The following is a 26,885-nucleotide window of genomic DNA, read 5'->3' as shown; positions in this document are numbered from 1 at the left end:
ACATATGATAATATTCATGATTCAATTCCATTCTCCCAAATAATCCCACCCTCGCCCTCTCGCAGAGTCCAAAAGACTGTTCTATACATCTGTGTCTCTTTTGCTGTCTCGCATACAGGGTTATTGTTACCATCTTTCTAAATTCCATATATATGCATTAATATACTGTATTGGTGTTTTTCTTTCTGGCTTACTTCACTCTGCATAATAAGCTCCAGTTTCATCCATCTCATTAGAACTGATTCAAATGTATTCTTTTTAATGGCTGAGTAATACTCCATTGCGTATATGTACCACAGTTTTCTTATCCATTTGTCTGCTGCTGGACATCTAGGTTGCTTCCATGTCCTGGCTATTATAAACAGTGCTGCGATGAACATTGGGGTACATGTGTCTCTTTCCATTCTGGTTGTCCATCGTTCCATGGGCAGACCATTTCTAACAACCCCCTATTCCACGTGACAACTCTGAGCAACAATCGGGAAATGAAACAAATGATAATAATGGCCAGAAAAGATTTGTCAGAGATTCATAGAGATCCCATTTCACAACCAATTTCAGAAGTTATAACACTGTCCATATATTTGTTTGTTTAGAATCTACTTTAGCTGCTTTTCAGTGGTCTCCATGGTCAAAAAATTCCACTAAAATATCTTCATCAGAAAACTCACCATAAATTTCTGTTATAGTTGCTAAACTTCTGAAGGTTTTCTTCTGTAAAAAATTCAGAGGAAATGGCTGAGTGACAGTAAATATTGGAACTATTCACTGTGTTGCTTTAGAACAAGCATCCAGCTCTCGATGGAAACAATCAAGGCACTTAGACATTGTTCTTTTGAGTTCTTCTAACATAGTCACATGGACAGCAAGATGCAACTATCTTGTATTCTGTTTCATCATGTTCATAATCATTTGCTATCATTGTTTATTTTGACTCTATTGTTTAAACACAGGAATATGTAATTCCACAGGGTTTGGAACTAAAGTGTTTTCAAATCATTAGATACTTATTCTGGAAACAAATACTTGTGGGTGATTCCACATGAGTTAGGGGTTAATTCTCAAATTACTGTCCATGTAGAGCACAATATTCATCAATAGATAAGTTATATAAATGTGTTAATTTGAAGCATATAGCTATAGATAGACAGAGATATATTTAAAACTCAACAACAACTGAAGCAATTATTTAGAACTTAGACCAACAGAAGTTTTTTTTCAAGGAGGATATTTTTATCACTAACATTGTTCAGGATTGCCAACACATGTTGATAATAGAAAGCAGACTGAATTTGTTTGTTTTATTATTGTTTAAAGTGTGCTACAATATATCCCTTATTGCCTGCACATGGGATGGATGGATCCCACTGTCTGCTCCACCCCAGTGCCCCACTGCTCAGATGAGGGCCAGGGGTAATTGTAGCCCCTGACCATTAATAGATCAACCTATGAATCTTGCCTTCGAAATCTTACAAGGAAAGGATGGGTGAGAGAACTCACAAAGTAGAGGCCTACAACCAGGTTATAAACCTGTTTTCCCCCAGTCTATAATGCAAAAAAAAAAAAAAAAAAAAAACCTAAAACAAAACCTAAGGTCTCTCTGGTCAAAGATATGCTTTTTCCAATAGTCATTTGTGGATATGAGAGTTGGACCATAAGGAAGGCTGAGTTCTGAAAATTTGATGCTTTCAAATTATGGTGCTGGAGAAGACTCTTGAGAGTCCCTTGGTCAGCAAGGAGAGCAAAGCAGTCAATTCTAAAGGAAATCAACACAGAATATTCATTGGACGGACTGATGCCGAAGCTGAAGTCCCAATACTTTGGCCACCTGATGCAAAAAGCCGACTCATTGAAAAAGAGCCTAATGCCGGGAAGGATTGAAGGCAGGAGGAAAAGGGGACGACAGAGGATGAGATGGTTGGATGGCATCATCAACACAATGGACATGAGTTTGAGAAAACTCCAGGAGACAGTGAAGGACAGGGAAGCCTGGTGCACTGCAGTCTGTGGGGTCTCAAAGAGCCAGACACAACAACAACGTTAAAGGAAAAAAGACTCCCAACACAGTTAGCGAAAGTCGCTTAGTTATGTCCGGCTCTTTGCCACCCCATGAACTATACAGTCCATGGAATTCTCCAGGCCAGAATACTGAAGTGGGCAGACTTTCCCTTCTCCAGGAGATCTTCCCAACCCAGGGATCAAACCCAGGTCTCCCACATTAGAGCTTCCCTGGTAGCTCAACAGGTAAAGAATCCTCCTACCATGCAGGAGACCTGGGTTCGATCTCTGTGTTGGGAAGATCCCCTGGAGAAGGGAAAGGCTACCCACTCCCGTATTCTGGCCTGGAAAAGTCCATGGACTATCCATGGGGTCTCAAAGAATCGGACAAGACTGAGCAACTTTCACTTTCAACAAACAGTACTTCAATGTCTTCTAATGGTGCATGTGCTTATAACTGGCCCCAGTCCCTGCCACGGCCCATTTTATACCCTAATTTGCCCACATAAAGTCATCTGCCTGGCCCTTGTATTCCATGACTGTTTCTAGAGCTATTCCAATAATAACCAAAATGTTTTCCAGTTCGTTTTATAAGATTTTCTCTGTCCTTCTTCACCCTCGTTGATCATAGCTCATGGGCCTCTTCTTAACCCTTTAGCTCCACACTTCAGAGGCCCTCTTTCCTCTTGTTTAAACCTGGTGGTTTTCTTCCCTTACACCTCATTTCACCACTGCCACTCTGCTTCAGGAGGAAGGCACTTAGGCAGCCACTAAGTGTCCCTTCTTGAGCATGAGTCAGGCAACTGCCTCCCTGTGAGTGGGAACCTTGGTCTTCAGCTTCATCTGCGACACTCAGAGAAGCCGGTGATGCATGGTGAGCACACACGCAGCTTCCCCAGAGTCCAGCAAAGGGCTGTCTCCCCTGGTTGGCCGTCAGGGAAACAGGGGGAAAACCACTTCCAAGCCCTGAATATACATGCCAAGTCCCATTCATGGTTGATTTAACTGAGTATCATGCAAAACACATTCCTGGCCAAACTATTCCCCACCGACTTGAATGATTACTTTCAGCTAGTGGTGTGCTGGAGGTTTGTTGTTGTTCAGTTGCCAAGTCGTGTCCAACTCATTGTGACCCCATGAACTGCAGCACACCAGGGTTCCCTGTCCATCACCATCTCTTGAAGTTCACCCAACTTCATGTCCATTGAATCTGTTATGCCATCCAACCATCACATCCTCTGCCGCCCTTTTCTTTGCAGAAGGTGCTAGAGCTGGCCTGTGCCAGTTCCTGAGAAGCTATTGCTAAGCACTCTGGAATTTTACCAGCAAGTAGGTACCCTGAAATCAGCCCAGACAGAAGTACTTACACACAGGAAATTGGCAAATGTTGACCAACAAATCACTGCTTTTAGCCCATCCCAACCTTTCCTTTGCACTCAGACAAAGACTAGAAACTCTCAGCTCTGTTTGGTTTATTTCCCTGACTGATGCTTTGAGAGAGACTGTTGAGTGCAGTTAAGAGGTGAGACACTCCACCTGGGTTCGAGTCTACCTCCCACCTGTGTGACCTTGAGCACACTGTAATCTCTGTACTTCACTGTTCCCATCTCTAGGGTCAAATTAGTATTAGCACCTTCTCACAAGACTTCCATGGGCTTAAACAAGTCAATACACATAAAGTACCCAGAGCAGTGCTGGCGCATAAAAGGCACTCCGCAAATATTAGCTATTATTCTCAAACTGAAATATCCTTTAATTCTCTTATTTTGGCTGTGTAGTTAGAAGATGCAAATATCTAGTAACCAATTTAAGCCCTGCACAGCTTGCTGAATATAAATATCACTAATACATCACTCTTTCAGGTAGGTATATATCAAATCAACTTCTGTCCTCTTCCTGTCAAAATAAAAATAGCAATGACACATGGTAAAAAGCCTATTAATAAATTACTCCAAAATATGAGTATTGGTTTTACATCTCAATACCAGAATTAGAAAAGTCTCTTCTCAGTTTGTTTTTTTCAATCCTGCTTTTTTATGTCATTTTTAAGATGCACTGTATTTTTCACATGTTAATAGTCAGGGAATCAAGATAGGTGTTTGAATTGTTGTGTATCTATGATGTGACCATGTTTCTTTCCCCCTCAATGAAAGTAGTTATTAAAGTGATGATGGATCTTATAATCAGTGGTGTCTGAGAATCTGGGAAATGCAGTAATAATAGTCAAGGGCAAAGTTAGGACAGGACCCAGAACTCTGGCCTCCATGTCTTAGTGTCATGTCCCCAAAGACAGTCTTCCAAGGATGAGGTTTGTCATGCATGTGGCTGCTGAGGCCACTTGTCCCTACCCTTAGGCGGTTGTTGGTGGGGGCATGGCCCTAGCTTGGACTTTTTTAAGTGTGCAAAGATACATCCTCATTCTTCAATTAAAAACATCGTGCACCCTCCCAGGGGCTGGGTTCTGACTGCCAGCAAGGAACACAGTAAGACAACATGAAAGCAAAGAGGAAGTAGGAACAAGGCTTCAGTATAAGGGGCAAGCCCAGCTGCACCTGGCAGAAGACACACACACGCACACGCACACACACAGCGGTGTTCGGTTCTGAGTCACCCCCTTCCTGATTTCACATGCTCGGTCTGCGTGCCGCACTTTCTCTGTAATTTCAGTTTCATCCACCTGGTTTCCTCCCCAAGCAGCTTGTGGAGTTTAAGAAGAAGAAATCAACTGTCAACTGCAAGGGCCATGAGAGTCGTTCTGGGTGTGGCGAATCTCACGTCACTCCACCCCAGCCCACTCACCGCTGCCCCTTCCCAGCTCTGATGGCATGAACAGCCATAACATTCACCACTCAGCGCTCCTCTTACAGGGAGTAGGCCCAGCTGGAGGCCCCAGCTGCTGACCCCCAGAATCTACGCCCACACTCACTCTGAGACCACACTCCCCAGGCCTACTCCCAGCTGATGCTGAGTATGGAGGCGGGGTGCTCCCCCCAGGTCCCCAGAAGTCCTCCAACGGGCATCTTTGGCTCGAGGACTCCCTTCACCTGCCTGGACCTTTCTCAGAGCTGCACTACTGAGGCTCTTCCTACCTGTACAGTAAAAAAATCTAACCTTTGCCCTTGGCTCCCAGGAGATAATCTCTATTTGCCTGGGGCCTTGAGTGTCAGTGTGGCTTACAGTGAGGGCAGGCCACACCAGAAAGAACCACAGTATGATTTACGGCGGGGCTTTGGGTCATGCAATACCGGTCAACCTGACGACTGAGAACAACTACATGGACAATCAATCAATCATGCCTACATGATGGAGCCCCAGTAAAATCTCGAATACCAGAGTTTCCCTGGTTTGCAATACTTCATGCAAATTTTTACACATCAATGCAAGAACAGTAACACACCCTGGCTCCACGGGGAGAAGCCCATGGAAGTTCAGAGTCTGGTAGTGCCCTGGACTCCATTCTATGTACTCGTTCCCTTGCTGACTTTACTCTGTATCCTTTCCCCATAATAAACTGTAAACACCAGTATGATAGCTTTCCGTGAGCTGCATGAATCCTTCTAGCACATTATTGAAATGGGAGGGTGGTCTTGAAGCGCTTAAATCTGCAGCTGGCGTCTAAAATGAGAGCAGTCTTGTGGCCATTGTTTCCTCTAAACGTCACTGTTGCCCTAAGTCTTTTTACTGCCCATCCCTCTCCTTCCCAGGGGCCAGATCTGCACTGGAGCTCAAGTTCACCTCCTCCCTGGGCTCCCACTCAGGCATTTCCCCACCAGAATCTCTTTTGTATTCCATCCCGTCTTGACATCTCTTTCTCAGGGGACCTGAATGAACATAGGTGGTCAGAGAGCCACCAGCACTAGAAATGCAGAATCCTGCACCCTATCTCAGGCTTGCTAAGCCACACTCTCAGAGGTGGGGCTGGGGGGGCCACCTGGGGCGAGCTGCACACATGAGGCAGGGGCCGCTGGCCTGGAAGAAGGCCAGTTCCTGACAGCTGCTGCTGTGAAGACTCAGAGAAAAGTCTGCCGCCTGTGGGAAGTGAGCTTCTGAAGCACCCGCAGGCTGCAGCCCTCGGTGTAACACTAAGTTCTCAGCGGTAGGTAGGATGGGTCCTGTGGTAACCCCAGGGGTGGGGTAAGTGCAGTGAGTATAGGAGCCGGCCCACATGTTAGGCCCCTCCACGCCTTATCTGACACATCAGCCCATCACCCTCACACTCAGCCTGCTCTTCAGGAACCCATGCTTCAGAACATCTCCCTGCAGCGTCTGCCACCACATCCTTTTCCACCAAGATTCTGGGGCCCCAGCTCCTCTCTAGGGCTTTTTGTAGGCCTGCATCATAAAAACTCAATCATCCAAAGCCTGACAAACTCAGGCCACTTCCTCTTTGCATTTCCTCATACAGATCTCCATTTTTCACACCACCTCCATTTATTCCACAAATATTATGGAACACTTAGTTCATACCAAATACCTAGTAGAATAAATGAGCCGTAACCCTCAAGTGGAATCAACCCAGATACAACGGACCAAAGAACCACAGATCTTGAGACCGCAAGGTATTATATCTCATAACAAGAATAATAAGGTGGTCAGATTAGACACCTAGATATTGTCCTAGAAATGAACTACCGTGATATCCAACGTGTGAATGCACTGCTCATGTGATTAAGGTGTCTCCAAAACTCCCCTGGGAGCTTGGTTGGTGTGAATCAGTGCTCCTGGCCTTAATGACCACATCTCCAATCCCTTCCTCCAAGACCTGAACCTAGATAGATGAGGACCATAACCTAGCTCTTCATCTCTTTGGATTAGGGACCTTGTTGAGAATATGATGAAAGTTATAGGCCCCTTTCTCCACAAGTAGCATCATACATGCAAACTTGTGTGTACATTCCAGACAGTTCCATTCCCAGCTCACAGATTTAGCTTCAAGGATGTTTATCACAGCATTACTAGTATTAGCAATTAAAAGAAAAAACTGTCTCTCTACTCACAACATTTCTTACTCTAAATGTGTTTGGAGACCAGATATTTTTTTATTGTGTCACAGTAATAAAAACATGATAAATGACCTAAATGTCTAATAATAGGATTAAAGTATAGACTGTACATATAATAGTGTACTCAGAAGCCATTAATATATTTTTAAAATAACCTTGCTGACATGGTAAAAGCTAACACATACTGCTTATCCTGTGACAGTCAAGATATAAGTTCTTTAATTATATTAACTCACGTAATTCATACCAATACCCTATCAGGTGTGTGTATATATATATAATATATTATATATATATAATGTCTGAAATTGTTTCTAACAAGATTTGCAGCTGTATACACATATTTTCATACACATTTTTTTGGTCGCACTGGGTCTTTGTTGCTCTGCATGGGCTTTCTCTAGTTGCAGTGAGCAGGGACTATTCTTCATTGCCATTCGAGGGCTTCTCGTTGTGGTAGCCTCTCTTGCTGTGGAGCACGGGTTCTAGACATACAGGCTTCAGTAGCTGTAGCACGCCAGCTCAGTAGCTGCAGCTCCCAGGCAGCTCCCAGAGTCTAAAGCACAGGCTCAATAGTTGCAGCGCACAGGCTGAGTTGCTTCGTGATGACTAGAGATTCTCTGTGATATTTTTAATATATGTCCTTTGTTCTTCTTCCAAAAAAAATTCTTTTTCTTTCAAGAGTTAGAAGTTAAATCCTCTCCCCTTGAGTACGGACTTGACTTAGTGATTTTCTTCTAACAAATAAGAGTGTGGCAGAAGGGACAGGGTGTGACTTTCAAGACTAGGTCGTAAATGATACCGCAGCCTCCTCTTTGCTCTTCCTCTTGGATCACTTGTTCGGGCAGAAGCCAGTTGCCATGCTGTGAAGATACTCAAGCAGTCCTACAGAGAATCCATGTGCTGGGGAACTAAGGCCTCCAGCCAACAGACTGGTGAGTGAGTCACCTTGGAATCAGATCCTCCAGCCCTAGGCTAATCTCATTCATATGGTTCCAACCTTATGAGAGGTCCTGAGCCAGGACCACTCAACTAAGCTGCTCCCAAATTCCTGACCCATAAAAACTGCAAAATGATAAACGCCTTTTGTTTTAAACCACTAAGTTTTGGGGTAATCTATTATGCAGCAACAGATGAGTAATACATGCCTAACATGTTAGTCACAGTGAGATTATGGGAATTTTCATTTTTAACTTTTTGTCTTATCTGTATCTTCAAATAGTTCTTCAATGAACCTATATTAGTTGTATATCTAAACAAGCACACATAAATAACATATTAAAAAGACTAGGAAGAACAAACAAAAGGACAGCCACCCACCCTCCTGGGTTACGGATATCCATCAATTACAACCACTTTGTAACGTTTGACTTGAAACTTCTGAATCACCTTTTGCAATGCGTGTAACACCACAGGGGATGAACCTGTGAGAGGAGACTTTGTGGCTCTGCAGGCAAGTTTCTGAGGAGAGCAGGTCAGCCTGCAGTCCTTTTTGACTCCTGACAGAGTAGGGCAGGCTGGAAAGAGTCCTGGATCTCTGCCCAAGAGAACTAAGATCTCGTCATCTATGTGGCCTCAGGAAAGTCACAAAGTCAGTAGGTCCATTTTCTCGTCTGTCAAAGGAACATTGCTTATAACAACAGGAATTGATCTCACAGTTCTGGAAGCTGGAAACCCAAGAGTGCCAGCGTGGTCAGGTTCTGGTGAGGGCCCACTTCTTGGTTCATAGCTGGTACCTTCTCACTATGTCCTTGCACAGTAGAAAGGGCCAGGGATGTCTCTGCAGCCTCTGATAAGAGCACAAATCCTGTTCATGAGGGTTCCACTCTCATGATCTAAGCACCTCCCAAAACCCCCACTTCCTCATACAGTGCCATCATTTGGGGGTTAAGGATTTCGATATGTGAATTTTGGGAAGACAGAAACATTCATATATAGCATTTATATAATATATATGACTCTATGCAATTATAAAATAGAAACATACTTCCCTACAAGAATGATTTTTGCAACATATGGTCTTGTGAATGTAATACCATGAACTAACGATTCTTGTTTTCAAGCTTGTTTAATTAACGCTGAAGTATTTTAAAATAAATTATAGATGTATTATGATTTTTACTCCCAAATACTCTCTTTAAAAAGTAAGAACATTTTCCTGCATAATTGCCCGACATTTTGGCCAATCAGACAGCAAGAAAATTCATCCAATAAAATTTCAGAAATGACTGCCTTCCCCTCGCATACACCTTGCTTGTAAGCCTAGGTTATCTGGATCCTATAATTTCATGGCAGTTACAGTTGATTGACAGGCCTTTTGCAAATGAATTGAAATGGACCGGTTGAAATGGAGAAATACCCATACCTAGCAACTTGCAATTAAATAGGTTTCTACCCATCTACAAGTGAGGGAGGATCCAGCCTGGAGAGGTTACACAAGAAACAGAAGGGAGCCAGAAAGAGAATTCCAGTCTCTGCCAACCTGGCATACCAGGAGGGCTGCTGGCTCTCTTTCCCAAATCAAGGCCAGAGCAACTACAGAGCAAAACAGGGATTCCAGGAATCAACAACAACAGCAACAATAGCAACAAGGCATGAGACGCCCCCAGGGGGATGGCTCAGACAAGGGCCTGGCCTTGCGCAGTTTCCTGTGCACAACACCAGACAAGCAGCCAGTGCTCCTGGGGGATGTGTGCTCCCAAACAGGACACTGTCACTCCTGCAGAAGGAAAACAGCAACCCACACACGCTACTATCTGAAGCAGAAGGATTAGAACATGAGCAAACAGATCAATATTTAAAACAAGACTCAAGTAGAATGAAACATAGAAGATAAAAGTGATATTAAACAAGTTTAAAGAACCAGTAAAAATATCAGGTGTGTGCTAAGTCGCTACAGTCACGTCTGACTCTTCGCGACCCCATGGACAGAAGCCTGCCAGGCTTCTCTGTCCTTGGGATTCTCCAGACAAGAATACTGAAGTGGGTTGCCATGCCCTCCCCCAGGGGATCAAGCAATCAATGTTAGGTATGAAAGCTCTGTTATTAAATAATGGCCATAGGTCCGGGGTGGGGTTGAAATAAGACCCAAGGACAAAGCCGAAGAGAAAACCAAGTATTAACAGACCTGGAGGGGCAGATAGTGGGGCTGATTCGCCACCTCCGATCCTTCCCCCACCCCAGTCTGGGTTTGCCGTGAGAGCCTTCTCATTAAAGAGCTTGATGGAGAAGCTGGCACCTCCAGTCTCCAGCGCCTTGCTCTGTGGTACTTGCTTTCATCAGACCTGCACCTTGGAGGGCCCTCTGCCTTCCCATGGGGCCTTTTGGCCCAGCAACTTCAGGTGAAATTTCTGTTTTCTGATGCCCTACAGGCGGGACTGGCTACACAATCTGCAGGTCCCAGTGCAAAGTAAAAATGCAAGGCCGCTTGTCAAAAAAAAAGTATTATGAATTTCAAGATGGTAACAACAGAACGTTAAACCAACAGTGTAGCTGTTCTGAGGGTGGGTCTGTGTGTGACTGCTCAGATCACGGGACCACAAACTCTGCTCAGCCCACAAGGCCTGGGGACTCGGGGCCTGCCCATCTCCACCCTTGCAGCTGGGGATGCATAAAGTCCGTTTTTGTCAACATCGCCCCTGCCTCCCAGGTCATGTCTCCTTGCAGGATTCAGGCCAAACCTTACCAGAAAATGTCTTTTCTCACCAGCATCTTCGCATCAGATGAATAACCTCAGAGCAGCAGTTTCTTTGGGAATCTCTTAGGGTCCTGAATTGCTCACAGGCAAGCACTCAGACCCACTCAACCCTCAGCCCCCAGCAACAGCGGTAGTGGGCTGCCAGCAACCGTTCTTGGGGGATCTCATTACTAAAAAGAAAAAAGAGAAAAAAATTAGGATTCATCTCTTCCCCTAGGGCTATCAGTTCATAAAACTGCATTATCAAAAAATACCACCAGACTTAGAAAAATTTTGAGTCAGGCTAGGAAATTTTATTTATCTGCTGATGAATGATGAGGTAGTTCAGAGTCCTGAAACCTCATGGTAAAAACCTAAGCGTTCTGGCACTTTGTGGGTTCTGATTTGGGCAGATGTGAAAGCCTCTGTGCTCAGAGGGAAGGGAGGGTAAAATTTTTATACGACACGAAGTTTAACCATTTTAAAATGTACATTCAGTGGCATTATGTACATTCACGCTGTTTTGCAACATCACCATTATCCTTTTCCAGAACTTTGTCATCATCCCAAACTGAAATTCCCGTTAAACAATCATTTCACATTCCCTCTTCCCCCAGCCCTGGGGCCCCTCTATTCCACTGATGGTCTCTATGAATTTGTCTGTTCTGGGTATCTCATGTAAGTAGAATCACACAATATTTGTCCTTTTGTGTCAGGCTTATTTCACTTAGCATAATGTTTTGACTTATTATACATGCTGTGGCATGCATTAGAATTTCATTCCTCTTTATGAGTGAATAATACTTCATTGTATGTATGCATCCCATTTGGTTTATTCTTTCATCTGTTGATGGACAGGTGGGTTGTTTCTACCTTTTGGCTATTGTGAATAATGAATAATATGTGAATATTAGTATACAAGCATATGTTCAAGTCCTGGCTTTTGATTTCTTTGGGTATACACCTAGAAGTGGAATTGCTGAACCATATAGTATTTCTGTGTTTAACTTTTTAAAGAATCACCAAATTATTTTCCACCGCATCTCCATTAGTTTATATTCCCACCAGCACAAGGGTTCCAATTTCTCTACATCCTCGCTGACACATTTATCTTCGGAGTTTTTGTTTTGTTTTGTTGTTTGCGTTTATAATAGATGTCCTGATGAGTGTAAAGTAGTACCACATTGTGGTTTTGATTTGCATTTCTCTAATTACTGACATTAAGCATCTTTTTATGTGCTTATGGGCCATTTACCGTTTCTGAATTGCACTTTAGTTGTTGCATTTTCAAAGGTTTTTATATGTTCTGGATATTAATCCTTGATCAAATATATGAGTTGAAAATATCTTCTTCCATTTTGTGGACTCCTTTTTCATTCTTTTCTTAGTGCCCTTTGATTCATATAGTGGAGAGGTTTTTGAAGAAATAATACTAACACAGCAGACTACTTATGCCTGAAAAGGACGCAAGACATTTTGCATTGGCCTGCCCACCTCAGATTCACTCTCCAGCCTTTTCCACCCTGTTTCTGTCACCAGCTGACTAGCTTCTAGGTGCAGCTACGTTTGACTCCCTCGCCCTCTGATTTCCCATTTGCATTAAGTCAACAGGAGATACCATCAGGAGACCTGCAGGACCACGGGCTGGCTGTGCCTCTACCAAAGGCGACAGCTCCTGTAGGTGGCTCTACTGTCTCTAGGTCTGGTCGCTGGCTCCCCCTCTTGCACCTTAAGGCCTTCCACCTTTAGGTGCAGGAATGACTCCCTACTACTCCCTGCCATGACTCCCTACTAGCTCACAGATACTGAACCATGCATATTAGTTTTCCTTAACCTTGTGTAGGGGAAGAAAACCTCCTCTGGGTGTTATGCTCCGAGCCCGTATCTCCGAACCGACCGAGAGAGCAAGTCCACCACAGTAATGCAAAAACAAGAAGGGAGTTTATCTCTAGCGCGCTAGGGCTCAAGTCTCATCCCACACAAAGGAATCCGACAAGAGCCCCGAACAAAGGAGTATGGCGGCTTATATACAGGCAGTTCTTTGTCTCAGTTACAGGAATAGCTGGCGTTACATGATTGGCCAGGCAGGATGAGCACATATCCTGTCTCTTTTTGGGAAACATGACTCAGGTCCTAGAGACCATCGTCTGGTCCCTAACATTCCCCCCTGTCCTTAGATCATATAGAGGAATCTTCCTCTTGGTCCTGAGACACAGTTTGATATTGTTGTCGAAGCACAAACAGCTGTACTGTATTTATGCGTTCCTTTACAAAGGCTACAAGTCTATTGATAATACATGGGCCAAAGGTAAGCATCAGTAGAAGTACTAGCAGGGGTCCCAGCAAGGTGGAGATTAGGGTGGTCAACCAAGGGGATTGTGGAAACCAAGACTCAAACCATCCTTGTTGAGCCTCACGTTCTCGTTTACGTTGGGCTAGTCCCTCTCTTACTTTGGCCATAGATTTTTTTAACTATTTTTGTGTGATCAGCATAAACACAACACTCCTTTTTAGGGCAGCACAGAGTCTTCTCTGTATCTCCCCACAGATCTTTTAGTTATGCCTGGGCGCACCTGGACATGCCCAGAATGCATGATTTGGGAGCTTGCCCCTCTTCCAGGGTACATTTACCACCGGCTTAAGGTCAAAGTATAAGTCTGGCCACCAAGTATTTGGTGGATGTATTGCAGTGGTGGAGTTAAGCATCTCACGTGTTAGTCTATTTTGCAGCTTCCAGGTGATTTTGACTGGTTGATGCGGGTTCACACTGGCAGCTCCGGAGCAGAGTAACTGGGTCATCCACAAGATGGCCCAGCCGAGCTGTCCTGGTCCTGTTGGCGCCTTTGAAGCTTTAGCCTCAGGGGGTTGGACGGGTGCAGAGATGCTTTTCATTTTTTTAGCGTCTTTTTGCTCTGCTGAAGCAGCTGGGCGTACGTGGTTGCAATGCACCCAAGGCCCAATACCGTCGACCTTTAGGGCAGTTGGGGTGGTAAGAAGAACAACATAAGGACCCTTTTATTTGGGTTCTAGTGCCTTGGTTTGGTGCCTTTTGACCCATACCCAGTATCCTGGGCCAATGTCATGTGAGGGAATAGTTCCCTTATTTTGACCCACATGTATTTTCTGGAGCAGTTTTCAGACACGAGAGTGCACCTTGCTTAAGGCCATCAAGGCCTCTTGGAATTGTCCCAACGTGGGAGGCGGTAGTTTCTTTTTTTTAAATATTGGACATACAGGGGGAGGTCTCCCATACAGAATTTTAAATGGGGTCAGAGTAAGTTGATAAGGAGTATTACGCGCACAGAAGAGGGCGAAGGGAAGGAGGGTCACCCAGTCCCCACAAGTCTCTATAGCCAATTTAGTTAAAGTTTCTTTTAGAGTCTGATTTATTTTTTTTACTTGCCCTGAGCTCTGTGGACTGTATTTACAATGTAACTTTTATTTAGTCCCCAGGGCTAGGGCAAGGCTCTGAACTATTTGACTCACAAAAGCAGGTCCATTAGCAGAGCCGATGGTCACTGGCAGGCCAAACCTGGGAACTATTTTTTTTTTTTTTTTGCTTTTTCCCGAGTTCCCTAGGCTGGGCCCCTTTCTCTGGGAGGAGCTGAAGGCTTGGTTTTCTTTTTGGCTTTTCCCAATGAAACTGTGGAACCTGTGGAAGCAAGGGCAGGGAAGAGGGAAGGGAAGTGAGGGGCTGAAAAACAAAAGGTTTTAGCCAGGCCAGGGGTTTTCCACCAGGTCCTGTCAGACCAAAATGTATGGAGTTTGGTCTGGCTGGGTGTCCCGAAGTGTAGGGGGTGAGCACCTTCTCTCTGACCGCTCGAATAGTAGGCAGGCTGAAGGTGCCTTCTTATGGCCAGCTGACATCAAAAGCAGACCACTCGGCAGAACAAAAAGTTACTAACTTGCTTTTCTTCACCAGCAATGATAGATTTTGTACTCTAGACTTGAAATCAGAGAAGTGGTTAATCATAAGAGATAAAGGAGTAGAAGTTGTTTGTCCCATGATCACAGAAAAGTACACTGGGAGCCAACAGAGCACACAAAGAGCAACATAGACACCACGAATAGACAAACAGATAACAAACGCAAGGTGGCCACCGACAATGCACGCAATCTTACCTGCAGGATGTTCACAGAGCCAGCCGCCTCCCCAGCACGAAACCGGGCCCCGGCCTTACGCTGGGCTTACCTCTGCACTTTACACCCAGATGCCTCCCCAGCACGAAACTGGGCCCCAGACTTAATCTGGGCTTCTGCAACATTAGCACCGGTGCTCAGAGCTCTTATCTCTTAACAAGGTTACTCCCTTCTACCAGGAGAGTTGTCCTCCCCAGCGGGACAGAGATCCCGGACGAGCCCCCAAATGTTATGCTCCGAGCCCGTATCTCCGAACCGACCGAGAGAGCAAGTCCACCACAGTAATGCAAAAACAAGAAGGGAGTTTATCTCTAGCACGCTAGGGCCCAAGTCTCATCCCACACAAGGGAATCCGCCAAGAGCCCCAAACAAAGGAGTATGGCGGCTTATATACAGGCAGTTCTTTGTCTCAGTTACAGGAATAGCTGGCGTTACATGATTGGCCAGGCAGGATGAGCGCATATCCTGTCTCTTTTTGGTAAACATGACTCAGGTCCTAGAGACCGTCATTTGGTCCCTAACACTGGGACCCTCTCAGGGTGACTCTGAAAATTAAATTGACAAAGATAGATGAGGAGAAAAAGCATAGAAGTTTCATTAAATTTTTATATGTACATGGGAGTCTTTACAAGAGAATGAAGACCTGAAGAAGTGAACAGAGCAGGAAGCTTTTATAACCTTCTGGGTCAAGAAACAGTAAATTTGTCAAGATTTGACAAAGCACAGGGATTTGGGCTTGGGGCAATAAATAGTGAAGAGGTAACTGGGAAGTAAGGGCTAGTTTAACAAGAGTTTTGGTACAGATTTCTTGGCCCCAATTCCCATCTCTAGCTATAAAAATATTCCCCTTGGTACATGGAGAGTACCTTTCACATAGGACTTCAAAATGCTAAGGTGCCATATTTTAGGGTAGCTTGTCCTGAACCCCATCACCTGCCCACAGCTTTATAAGCAGCTCCTTTGTTAAACTCTCCTCAATAACTCCATTTGAACATCTCCTGTTGGAACACTGACTGATAGAAATGAAAACACTTTAGAGACAGGAAGACCAGAGTTCAAGTCTTGGCTTTACCGTTCAATAACCAGTAAAGAACCTTGCCTGGAGAATCCCAAGGACAGAGAAGCTTGATGGGCTTCCATCCATGGGGTCACAGAGTCAGACGTGATTAAAGCGACTTAGCACACACCTAACATTTTTACTGGTTCTTTCCTGGGCAGGTTCAACTGTCTGAGCCTCCTCTTCTCCAGCTGGCAGGCGGAGGTAACGATCCCTACCAAATAGGGCTGTTGGGAGGGTGGAATGAAGGAGCAAACGTGAATACCCAGCATACAGTACATGCTCAGCAAATGTTAATTCCCTTTCTTTTGCTGGGCAAAGCTGCTCCTTGTCCACTCTCCCGGCCTCCTTCTGCTTCCCAGCTCTGCTGCCCTTACTTAAAGCTCCTATCTTGGTGCTTCACCACTGGTCTGGTCAGTCCTCTAAGTCTCTTCCCTGTCACCTAAGTAGCCCCACAAACATCCTTACAGACACTGTTTAAAATAGCACACTCAGTTGTGCCATTACTTTAGAAGTCTTCTTGCCTAATGAAGTGGGTAGGAACATGTTACCCAACAAATTCATCCCATTCCTTTACTCATGCAAACATGACAGTCCCCGGTAAGAAACATGCATAACTCCATTAAAATTTCCAACTCCTTTAAGTGTACATAAAGCCAAGAAGAAATGCTCAGGACACTTGGCTAGTAGTAATTCTCCCATAATCTGGCCTGTAACAACTTCTGAGATCCTGCCAGATCTGTACTGGGGTGGTAAGAGGCAGCACAGGACTGAGAATGTGGCCTCTGAAATCAGTCTACCTGGGTTAAGAGCCAGCACCTCCATTCACTAGCTGTGTGACTTAGGCAGAGAAACAAATCACTCTGATCCTTCATTACCTCACCTATGAAATCAAGGGTATTCATGCCAACTTCATAGGGATGGGGTGGTAATTACATAAATAATCCACTATAATAATAAGTGCTTAGTACAGTTCCAAGTACATGAGTCACACTCCATAAAATTAGCTAATATTTCAATTCTACTCCACACTAGTGTACTTAGAAGGATTCACAGTATATGGTGAAGGCAGGCACTACCAGCAAATGTTTTATCATACTGGTCTTAAAATAAGGTTCTTTTTGTTGTAAAAGTAATAACTATTCTTTGTGGAAAGTTTGGAAACCGAAAACATATAGAGGAAAAAAAAAAAAAACAAAAGTCACCTGTAATCTTCCATAGGAATATAACCACAGATTCTTTTCAGTGATTTTCCTTCAGGATCTATATACATTTATTTTCTTTCATGTGTATTTGTATTTACAGCTGGGTAGTTTTATAGACCAAGAATTTTTATACTGATTTATCACTGCCATGACCTTTTCCCCATGTTATTGGTCTTCTAAACCATGATTTTTAACTTAAACTCTATATTGGTTTAGTTACACATACATCTTTAAAATCACGTACTGCATAAAACAACACACTAAGGTAGAAATACGACTTTCTTCCGCTCTTACATTTCATGACATAATGTATTCAAAATCTTCCCATGTCTCTTTCACATTAGCGTCTCTATCTTCCCCAGAGCCGCTTTTTGAGTCATCTCACAGTTTTCTAGAGTACATTACCTTCTCTTCCATCCAAATTGTTTGAGTTATAGCACTTTTTGGATCTAATTTCTGTCACTGGAACTTTTATCCTAAACCACAAGTAGGACAGTTAGTTCCACCTAAAACAGTGCTTTTCTTTTGAAATACAATGCTAAATAATAGAAGTTAGGTTTTTCACGTGCCATGTAATCTCTACAACATACTTACAATTGTTTTGTTTTGTTTTTTTGAATGTTACATTTCTAACAAGTATTATATGGACACAACAGTCGAAAAGAAAGGTGATTTTTCACTGATAAATGATTTTCCTTCTCAAGATAGAATATACCTAATCTGTCCCCTATTAATGGATAGTTAGATTGTTTTCCTTCTTTCGTGGAGTTTATTTTCAAAATGGCTTGGAGAAGAACTGGGAAGGAGAGAGAAAAAAATCAAGATATACCTCCAGAGATAACCTCTGTTTTTGACTGTTCTTAGCAGCATCCCTCTGTCCCCCTCCTACCTTCTTTAGAACTAATGTTCTTTGACAGTCGCTAGTGCTCAGGTGGCTGAAGCCCCAGGCCCAGGCATTGTTCAAGATCATGGAAAAAGTGATGAGGGGGCAGCGCAATAGTTTCTCAAGCAGCTCTGCTCAACTCCAAAGCCCCAGGAGCTGCCAGCAGCAGAGACACAGCCCAGCAGGTAATCTGGCCATCAGGCAGTTGCTCCAGCTTATACTTCCCCAAGTTTCTGCAGGCCAGTGTCCCATCCCTTTGCCCCCTTCATCATTTTATATAAATCAAGGTCGCAGACCTCCAGGGAGTCACCAACTGAAGGCAAGTCAGGACTGAAAAGAGAAAGAGAATAGAACAGGGAGAGTCAACAGGGATAACCAGAGGCCTCTGGCCCAATAATGTGCCGTCTGGGATTGGAATATCCCAACACACAAATACACCATTGACAGGGGATAATCAGGGACACTGACAGTTGCTAATTTGGGGTCTAGGGATGTATAGAAGAAAACAGATCATTTCTTTCCTGAAAATTCTGCCTAACATCTCCAGAATCTACACAGCCACATACCTAGTGGTGCAGTGAGTTTTTCATGGTGATTGAGCAGTTAGAATGTTCAGAACCAAGTGAGAGTTCAGAAGCAGCTGAGAAAGTTGGGTTCTGCCCAGAGGTGTGCTGGTAAAGGTATAACAGCAGGCTGTCATGTGTGTGGAGTTTGGGGAGCAGGAGCCACAGTCAGTAGCATTTGCCATTTTCTATGGTGTGCATACTCCCATCTTGGCCAGTTTCAAGCTTACCAATATGATGTCACTGAATACAGAGTTATAAAGAGATATGCATTATATAGTGTCTCCACCATACAGATACAATAAATAGAAATAACTTCAAGAGCAAGGATAAAAGTATATGTAGTAAAAGAGTTAAGATGCAATCCTTTATGTATTTATTATCATTGCTTTTAATATAACTTGTTTAATTATAAGCTTACATAATTTAGTTTTGAATAGTAAGTGTTTGATGGCTTGCAAATTTTCTGAAAATTGATCAGCTTTCAGTAGCTTGTACAAGACGGTACACCATTTTGCCCTTCACCTTCCCCTGTCACTGGCATATCTTAGTCCCAACTTCAGTGTAGACTTGGGAAAGCAGCCGTGGGCAGAGTTATAAAGTCATGCTGAAATTGAATGGCATTTGGACCGTTCCCTCATATCCCTATTTCTCTGATGACATAACCTGTGTTAGTTAGGATTCTCCAGAGAAACAGAAACAACGGGATATACATAGATGACAGACAGACAGAAAGAGTGAGAGAGAAAGAGAGAGAGAGGGAGATAAGAGGAGATTTATTGAAAGAATTAGCTCACATAGTGATGGAGGTTAAGAAAATACCACAATCCACTGTCTGCAAGCCAGAGAACCAGGAAAGCCAGTGATATAAGACAGTCCAAGTTCAAAGACTTGAGAATCAGGGTGGCCAAAGGTATAATTCCCAGTCCTAGGCTAAAGGTTTCAGAGTCGGGGGTCACTTCTAAAAGTCCCAGAGTACAAAGGCCCAAGAACCTGGAGCTCTGATGTCAAGGGCAGGAGAAAATGGACATCCCAGATCAGGAAGAGAGTCAGAATTCACCCTTCCTTGGCCTTCTTGCTCATTCAGTTCCTCAACAGATTGGATGACGCCTGGCCAACTAGGTGCAGGCAGAGCCTCTTCGCTCAGGCTGCTCAATAAAATGCTAATCTATCCAAGAAATACCCTCACAGACACACAGAAATAATGTTTACCAGCTATTTGGGCATTCCTGTATCCAGTCAAGTTGACACATAAAATTGACTGTCATACAACAAAACCCCTCTTTAAAATTTGTTTTTAAGTATAAAATATAGCACATATGCAAATAAAACTACATAGACCGTAATATAATGAGAAATTGCAAATTACACAGTTTGCGAAGATAAAACATTGCAAACTTACCAGAAGTTTTCTGTGTATCCTCCTCATCATATCCCCCTCCCTCTTCCTCAGAGGGGACACTGTCCTGAATTTGGTGATTAACATCTCCAGGTTTATCTTCATTAATTTAGTACATAGTATATATATGTACATTATATACAGGTGTGTATACATATGTGCATATAGTATTGTTTATAGTTTCTTTTTACAGATAGGAAAACAGAACTCAAAGTCCAACTTGCTTGAATAAAAATATCTTTTATTAACTTTTTTCTTAAGTGTCTGAAGAAAAGAGCTCACTCAAAACAGGCTTGGGAGTGAAAAAATGGAAGTGAAAGTCATACAGGCGTGTCTGACTCTTTGTGACCCCATGGACTGTAACCTGCCAGGCTCCTTGTCCATGGAATTCTCTGGGCCAGGATACTGGAGTGTGTAGCTATTTCCTTCTCCAGGGGATCTTCCTAACCCAGGGATCAAACCCAGTCTCCCACATTGCAGGTGAATTCTTTACCAACTGAGCCACCAGGGAAGCTTTATTCCTAGCCTAAGGACAATTTAGAAGGGTAGGTGCACAACCGCCCATTTCTGGACTGGAATAAATGCTAATGAGCAAAGGGAAGTCTTTTTTAAGACTTCCAGATGATGGCCTGTCTTCTGTTTCCCTATGAATGCCATCAGCAGCAGACCATGGTTGTCACTAAAGATTTCACCTTCTGGCTTTTCATGGTCATCCTTTATAAATGCCATTATGAAGACATCTTATTCATGATGCTTTACTAACAGCATTTTTTTGTCCAAGAGGTGAGAGTTTACATGGTATTTCTATCTCATCCCTTTTAAAAAATGACAAATATTGACAAACATCAAGGCAGGAAGATGATATTAACAAAGACTGTCGTAAGCTGAAAATCACAAGATGGAGATTTGTGATTCTTTATCGAACCTGATTATAAAAGTTTTTATCGAGCACTGTCAGATTCTAAGCTGGGGAGAGATTTCAGATTTATAACTTGGACCTAAATGGGCAATAACAGATAGAAAATCTTGGAATTTAATATCACCTTTGAAAATGTTAAACTGAGAGTTTGAGCAGTTTTCACGTTATGAGCTGGCACACTGTAGAAAGCAGGGACTCTATTGATTTCTGATAGAAGAGGCCATCTCTCAAATGGATTTAAGCCTTTTCATATTCCATTTAATTCTAAAGACACATTTTAAGTGATGTCCTCTTCATTCCCAGTTAGTGTATGTGACTTAATTGAAGAAGAAAGAAAACAGCTTTTCAGAGAAAGACCTCTTCCTGAGAGCTGGTTGGGGTCACTGCAGGGGTGGAGAATATAACTAAAACAGCTGCTCAGTGACATGAAGTTCACGTTGTAGATTTTTTTCCCAAAATGTTCTAGTTCAAAGAAGATTCAAATCTCTTTCCTTGGGCTGTTTTTGCAGTAGAGTGCCAAGAGGAAAGGGGTCCTTTCTGTCACTCCTTAATTTTTTCACCAATCATCCCTGCTGGAGAGGCCTCCTGGCCACCTCTGCCTGTCTCTCTTACTTGCCTTTCTGAAAATGCCATGCTCTCAACTCAAGGTCTTGGGGAAGGGAGGACCCCAACTATCCCTGGCCTGGTGAGTAGTGAAGAACAAGGTCTGGGAACATGATTATTGGAGTGGAAGCTCACTTTAGCATCAGTTATGCATGTTATGAGACAGATAACCAAGGTGACCTTTATGCTCAGGATTCCAGTCCATTGGGGTCTGTGTAGAGACCCAACTCTGGTTGGCGAAAAAGCTGCCTTAAGCGGTCTTAGTGTAGCCTGTGATCAAAGGATGCTAGAAAGGAACCTCTACCCCCAGATATCCTCTGTGTTTGTTTTCTGATTCTGTTATAAATTACATAAATATAGTGGCTTAAAACAGCACCAATTTATTCTCTTACAGTTCTGGAGGTCAGAAGTCTGAAATGGGTCATATGCGGCTAAAACCAAAGGTCATGCTCCTTCTGGAGGTTGTAGGCAAGAAGCCCTGCCTTTCCTAGATTCTAGAGGCCACCTGAATTTCTTAGCTTGTGGACCCTTCCCTTCTGTCTTCCAAATGCATCAATCCCATCTCTGCTTCTGGCATCACATCTCGTCTCTCAGCTCGTGACCTTCTAGCCTCCTTTATACATGCTGCTGCTGCTAAGTCATTTCAGTTGTGTCAGACTCTGTGCAACCCCATAGACGTCAGCCCACCAGGCTCCCCCACCCCTGGGATTCTCCAGGCAAGAACACTGGAGTGGGTTGCCATTTCCTTCTCCAATGCATGAAAGTGAAAAGTGAAAGGGAAGTCGCTCAGTCGTGGATGCTTGTAATTCCATTGGCTCTGCGTGGATAAGCCGAGCTGATCACCACAGCTCATGATCCTTAATTTAATCCATCTGCAAAGTCCCTGTTCCCATAGTTTTTGTTCAGTCACTATGTCATGTTCAGCTCTTTGCAGCCCCCTGGACTGCAGCATGCCAGGCTACCCTGTCCTTCACTATCTCCCTGTGTTTGCTCAAACTCACATCCACTGAGTCGGTGATACCATCCAACTACCTCATCCTCTGTTACCTCTTTCTCCTCCTGTCCTTAATCTTTCCCACCATCAGACTCTTTTCCAATGAGTCGGCTCTTCACATAGGTGGCCAAAATATTGGAACTTCAGCTTCAGCATCAGTCCTTTCAATGAATATTCATGGTTGATATCCTTTAGGATTGATTGGTTTGATCTTCTTGCTGTCCAAGGGACTCACAAGAGTCTTTTCCAGCACCACAGTTTGAAAGCATGAATTCTTCAGCATTCAACCTTCTTTACGGTCCAGCTCTCACATCAGTACATGACTACTGGAAAAACCATAGCTTTGATTATACAGGCCTTTGTTGGTAAAATGATGTCTCCGCTTTTTAATATGCTGTCTAGGTTTGTCATAGCTTTCCTTCCAAGGAGCAAGCATCTTTTAATTTTGCAGCTGCAGTCACTGTCTGCAGTGATTTTGGAGCCCAAGAAAATAAAATCTGTCAGTGTTTCCACTTTTCCCCCATCTATTTGCCATGAAGTGACAGGACAGGATGCCATTAGTTTTTTGAAAGTTCTCATTTAAGGCAACATATTCTGGAGAATGGGATGTGCACATCTTTGAGAGACCATCTTCAGTCCACCACACCTCCCTACTGCTTTCCTGGTAGCTCAGCTGGTAAGGAATCCGCCTGCAATGCAGGAGACTTGGGTTCAATCCCCTGGGATTGGGAAGATCCCCTGGAGAAGGGAATGGCTACTGACTCCAGTATTCTTGGGCTTCCCTGGTGGTTCAGATGGTAAGGAATCTACCCGCAATGTGGGAGACCTTGATTCTATTCCTGGGTTGGGAAGATCCCCTGGAGAAGGGGAAGGACTACCCACTCCAGTATTCTTGCATGGAAAATTCCATGGACAGAGGAGCCTAGGAGGCTACAATCCATAGGGTGGCAAAAAGTCAGACATGACTTTCATTTTCTTTCATGTCACTTGAGAGACATTGCTTTGGGTCTTAAATTTCATTTGTTTAAGAATCTCTTTTAAAACACAAACACTCCTGGTAAAGGTGATGCCAAGTGTACTGGAGAAAGCCCTGGCCTGCTCTTGAGTTCCCTCTGCTCTTAATTCTGCTATCCAATAAGGCTGAATTACATTGGCTTATGGAAGCTCCCACCCTGGCCCTAGAAACCATGAGACAATGAAGAAAATAAGATGATAAGATTATATAAGTGAATCCATCCCTAAACTGATCAGATAGAGATGCCCAGAGTCACCTTAAAGAAAGAAAATGAGCAGAAAGCCCCCTGTGTAGCCAGATCCAAGGAATTACCCTGAAATGTCTCAAGTAGAAGCAAAGTGGTCTGACAAAGAAGCATGGGAATGAAGAGGCACAATGCTCACAGGCCTTGCGCCAGGCTCACTGTCCACCCATCAAGATCCACTCTGCCTTCTCTGCCACACTCTGTGATCTAAAAAGCTGGTCTTTGTAGAGCCTTTTGTCTTCCAGTTGTGTTCAGCCAACTGGAGGCCACATGCGGGATCAGAAGGCCATAGGAGAGATGGGCAGGAGTATTTCTTCTCCCAGTTCCCTCCCCACGAGACCGTTTTGGCAGTGACTCTCTTCCTTCATCAAAGGCCATGGATCATGAGGAAATGCTCCCCTTAGAGCTGCAGGTACAGCTGGAGACGGCTTCCAAAAAGGAAGCAGCAGAAGACACCGCTGGAGGCGGTCTTTACTCCCAGAGTTGCCAGACTGGAGACAGACCAGGGGTGATTCATCATCCCTTGTTGGTTTTGAAATATGCTTGAAAAGAATAGTCCCTTCGTCAAACTCTCTGCAATTACTATTCCCTTTTGAGAATGCTGTTTAGTATTTTCTGCCTAGACCTTGTCTGATACCTGCCATGTCCTAGCACTGCCCCTTCTGATAAGAGGATGTGCCTAGCCATTGTGCCTCAGGCTTTCACACTCAATACCATTGAGCTCTGGTCATTCTGGAGTTTCCCCTGTGCAGTTCCAGGAGCCTTGAACAACCAGCCAATATCTTGATTCTCCGTGAAGTTTCTCACCCTATTTGAGAGAAGGCACTGGTCAGGCTAAAGTCAGCTTAGCAGGTTTGTGTCTTATTATACATTAATAAATTGGCTTTTTTGGAGAGGGTTATAGTTTGAGCTATGTTACTATAATCATCATTGCTGCATCCATTCAAATTTGGGGCATAAGAAGACAGAGTATCTAAACTGGTAAAGCTGGAAACAGACCACACCAGACCACAGGGAATGCACAAAGGTCAGTGCCACCTTGCAAGGCCTCCTGGTAGCCAGGCCCTCCTCCAGGCATCTCCTGTGATGTCTGTCTCAGCACACACTTGCTTTTAGAGTTCTATAGCCTTTAATATCCTCCACTGCTAACAGTGTACAATCCTCCCACAGACTGTTATCAGCTAACACCTTGCAGGGATTATGACAGCTGGCTCAGAACAGGAACACGTAGAAATGGGACATGGCTCAAAGCCTGGAGTGGGGAAGGAGGTAGGAGGGGAGAGGTGGGGTGAACTTGAGGCAGGATGAAGCTGACAATAAAAGGGCAGTCAATTTGACTCATGTTACTTTTTGCAGCTGTTTCCTGGAGCTCTTGATCCCTGTTCCCTCTGTGGGTCCAGCTGTTAACCTTGGCTCTGCCACTAACTACCTGTGCAATCCTTATCGTCTTCAGATAATGGTGAAAATCCATAAGTCTACTCTACACATATTTAATGTTACATTCAAGTATTTTTTTAAATGTATATCCGAGTAGCATCTTGTTGGGAAGTAGAGATTCAGTTTGATGTGGGTTATTTAGACCTCAGGTTTAGAGCACAGGAAGTCAAATGAAATCAGGCTTGTAACCCAGCTCCACTACTTACTGGGTGACCTTGAGAAAGTTATTCTACCTCTCTGATCCTTAAGTTCTTCATCTCTAAACCAAGAAAATGCTTCCCAGCTTGCACAACTGTGAGGGTTATATGAGATAATGTTTATGCATCCTGGATATAAGCCAGGATTTCACACCCCCCAGAGTCTGCACAGAGTTACAGTTGAAGACATTTCTAAAACCAAATGTAATTTATAAGTTTTCTAATCTTACTAGCAGCACTCAAAGAACATAAAAGGGGATCCAATTCACTTGAAGAACATAAAAGGGGATTCAATTTATAAACCACAGCAACACTTCTTAAAATAATATTTTCCTCTTCTGCCCAATTCCCCTACCTCTCACCCACTACTACTCCAGAATCTCAACTCTAGAAATCTCCCAAAATTCTCCCCAACACTAGACTTCACAGATTTGGCAAAACAAAGCAAACAAGAGGAAGGGATGCCCAGTTAAACTTGAATTTCTGATACACAACAAATGACTTTTTCAGTACAGCGATTTCCCATGCAATATTTGGGACATCAGTTCAGTTCAGTCACTCAGTCGTGTCCGACTCTTTGTGACCCCATGGAATGCAGCATGCCAGGCCTCCCTGTCCATCACCAACTCCTGGAGTTTACCCAAACTCATGTCCATTGAGTCAGTGATACCATCCAGCCATCTCATCCTCTGTTGTCCCCTTCTCCTCCTGCCCCCAATCCCTCCCAGCATCAGGGTCTTTTCCAATGAGTCAACTCTTCGCAGGAGGTGGCCAAAGTATTGGAGTTTCAGCTTCAACATCAGTCCATCCAATGAACATCTAGGAATGATCTCCTTTAGGATGGACTGGTTGGATCTCCTTGCAGTCCAAGGGACTCTCAAGAGTCTTCTCCAACACCACAGTTCAAAAGCATCAGTTCTTTAGTGCTCAGCTTTCTTCATAGTCCAACACTCACATCCATACATGACCATTGGAAAAACCATAGCCTTGACTAGATGGACCTTTTTTGGCAAAGTAATGTCTCTGCTTTTGAATATGCTATCTAGGTTGGTCATAACTTTCCTTCCCAGGAGTAAGCGTCTTTTAATTTCATGGCTGCAATCACCATCTGCGATGATTTTGGAGCCAAAAAAAAACAAAGTCAGACACTGTTTCCACTGTTTCCCCATCTATTTCCCATGAAGTGATGGGACCGGATACCATGATCTTAATTTTGTGAATGTTGAGCTTTAAGCCAACTTTTCACTCTCCTCTTTCATTTTCATCAAGAGGCTTTTTAGTTTCTCTTCACTTTCTGCCATAGGGGTGGTGTCATCTGCATATCTGAGGTTATTGATATTTCTCCCGGCAGTCTTGATTCCATCTGGTGCCTCTTCCAGCCCAGCATTTCTCATGATGTACTCTGCATAGAAGTTAAATAAGCAGGGTGACAATATACAGCCTTGAGGTACTCCTTTTCCTATTTGGAACCAGTCTGTTGTTCCATGTCCAGTTCTAACTGTTGCTTCCTGGCCTGCATATAGGTTTCTCAAGAGGCAGGTCAGGTGGTCTG

General features: G+C 43.7%; 1 long non-coding RNA gene across 2 annotated transcripts in view; it reads right to left on the bottom strand.

Annotated features, from left to right (window-relative positions):
* The window catches only part of LOC121819990 (uncharacterized), a 64,122-nt gene extending 48,833 nt beyond the window's left edge, over positions 1 to 15,289 (bottom strand). The window contains exons 1-3 of one of the 2 annotated variants that reach the window (XR_006060412.2): positions 14,800 to 15,289; positions 10,687 to 10,868; positions 7,138 to 8,790 (exon numbers count right to left, since the gene is read on the bottom strand). This is a non-coding gene — a long non-coding RNA (uncharacterized LOC121819990). Of the gene's footprint in view, positions 1 to 7,137; positions 8,791 to 10,686; positions 10,869 to 14,799 lie in introns of those variants that run through there. The other variant, XR_009601268.1, reaches the window with a different exon arrangement.
* Between the last annotated feature and the right edge of the window lie 11,596 nt (positions 15,290 to 26,885).

This window comes from Ovis aries, chromosome 7 (assembly GCF_016772045.2).
Source record: "Ovis aries strain OAR_USU_Benz2616 breed Rambouillet chromosome 7, ARS-UI_Ramb_v3.0, whole genome shotgun sequence".
NCBI classification, from domain to species: Eukaryota; Metazoa; Chordata; class Mammalia; order Artiodactyla; family Bovidae; genus Ovis; species Ovis aries.
Note: the sequence above shows the minus strand (reverse complement) of the source record. Positions and strands in the feature narration are given on the sequence as shown.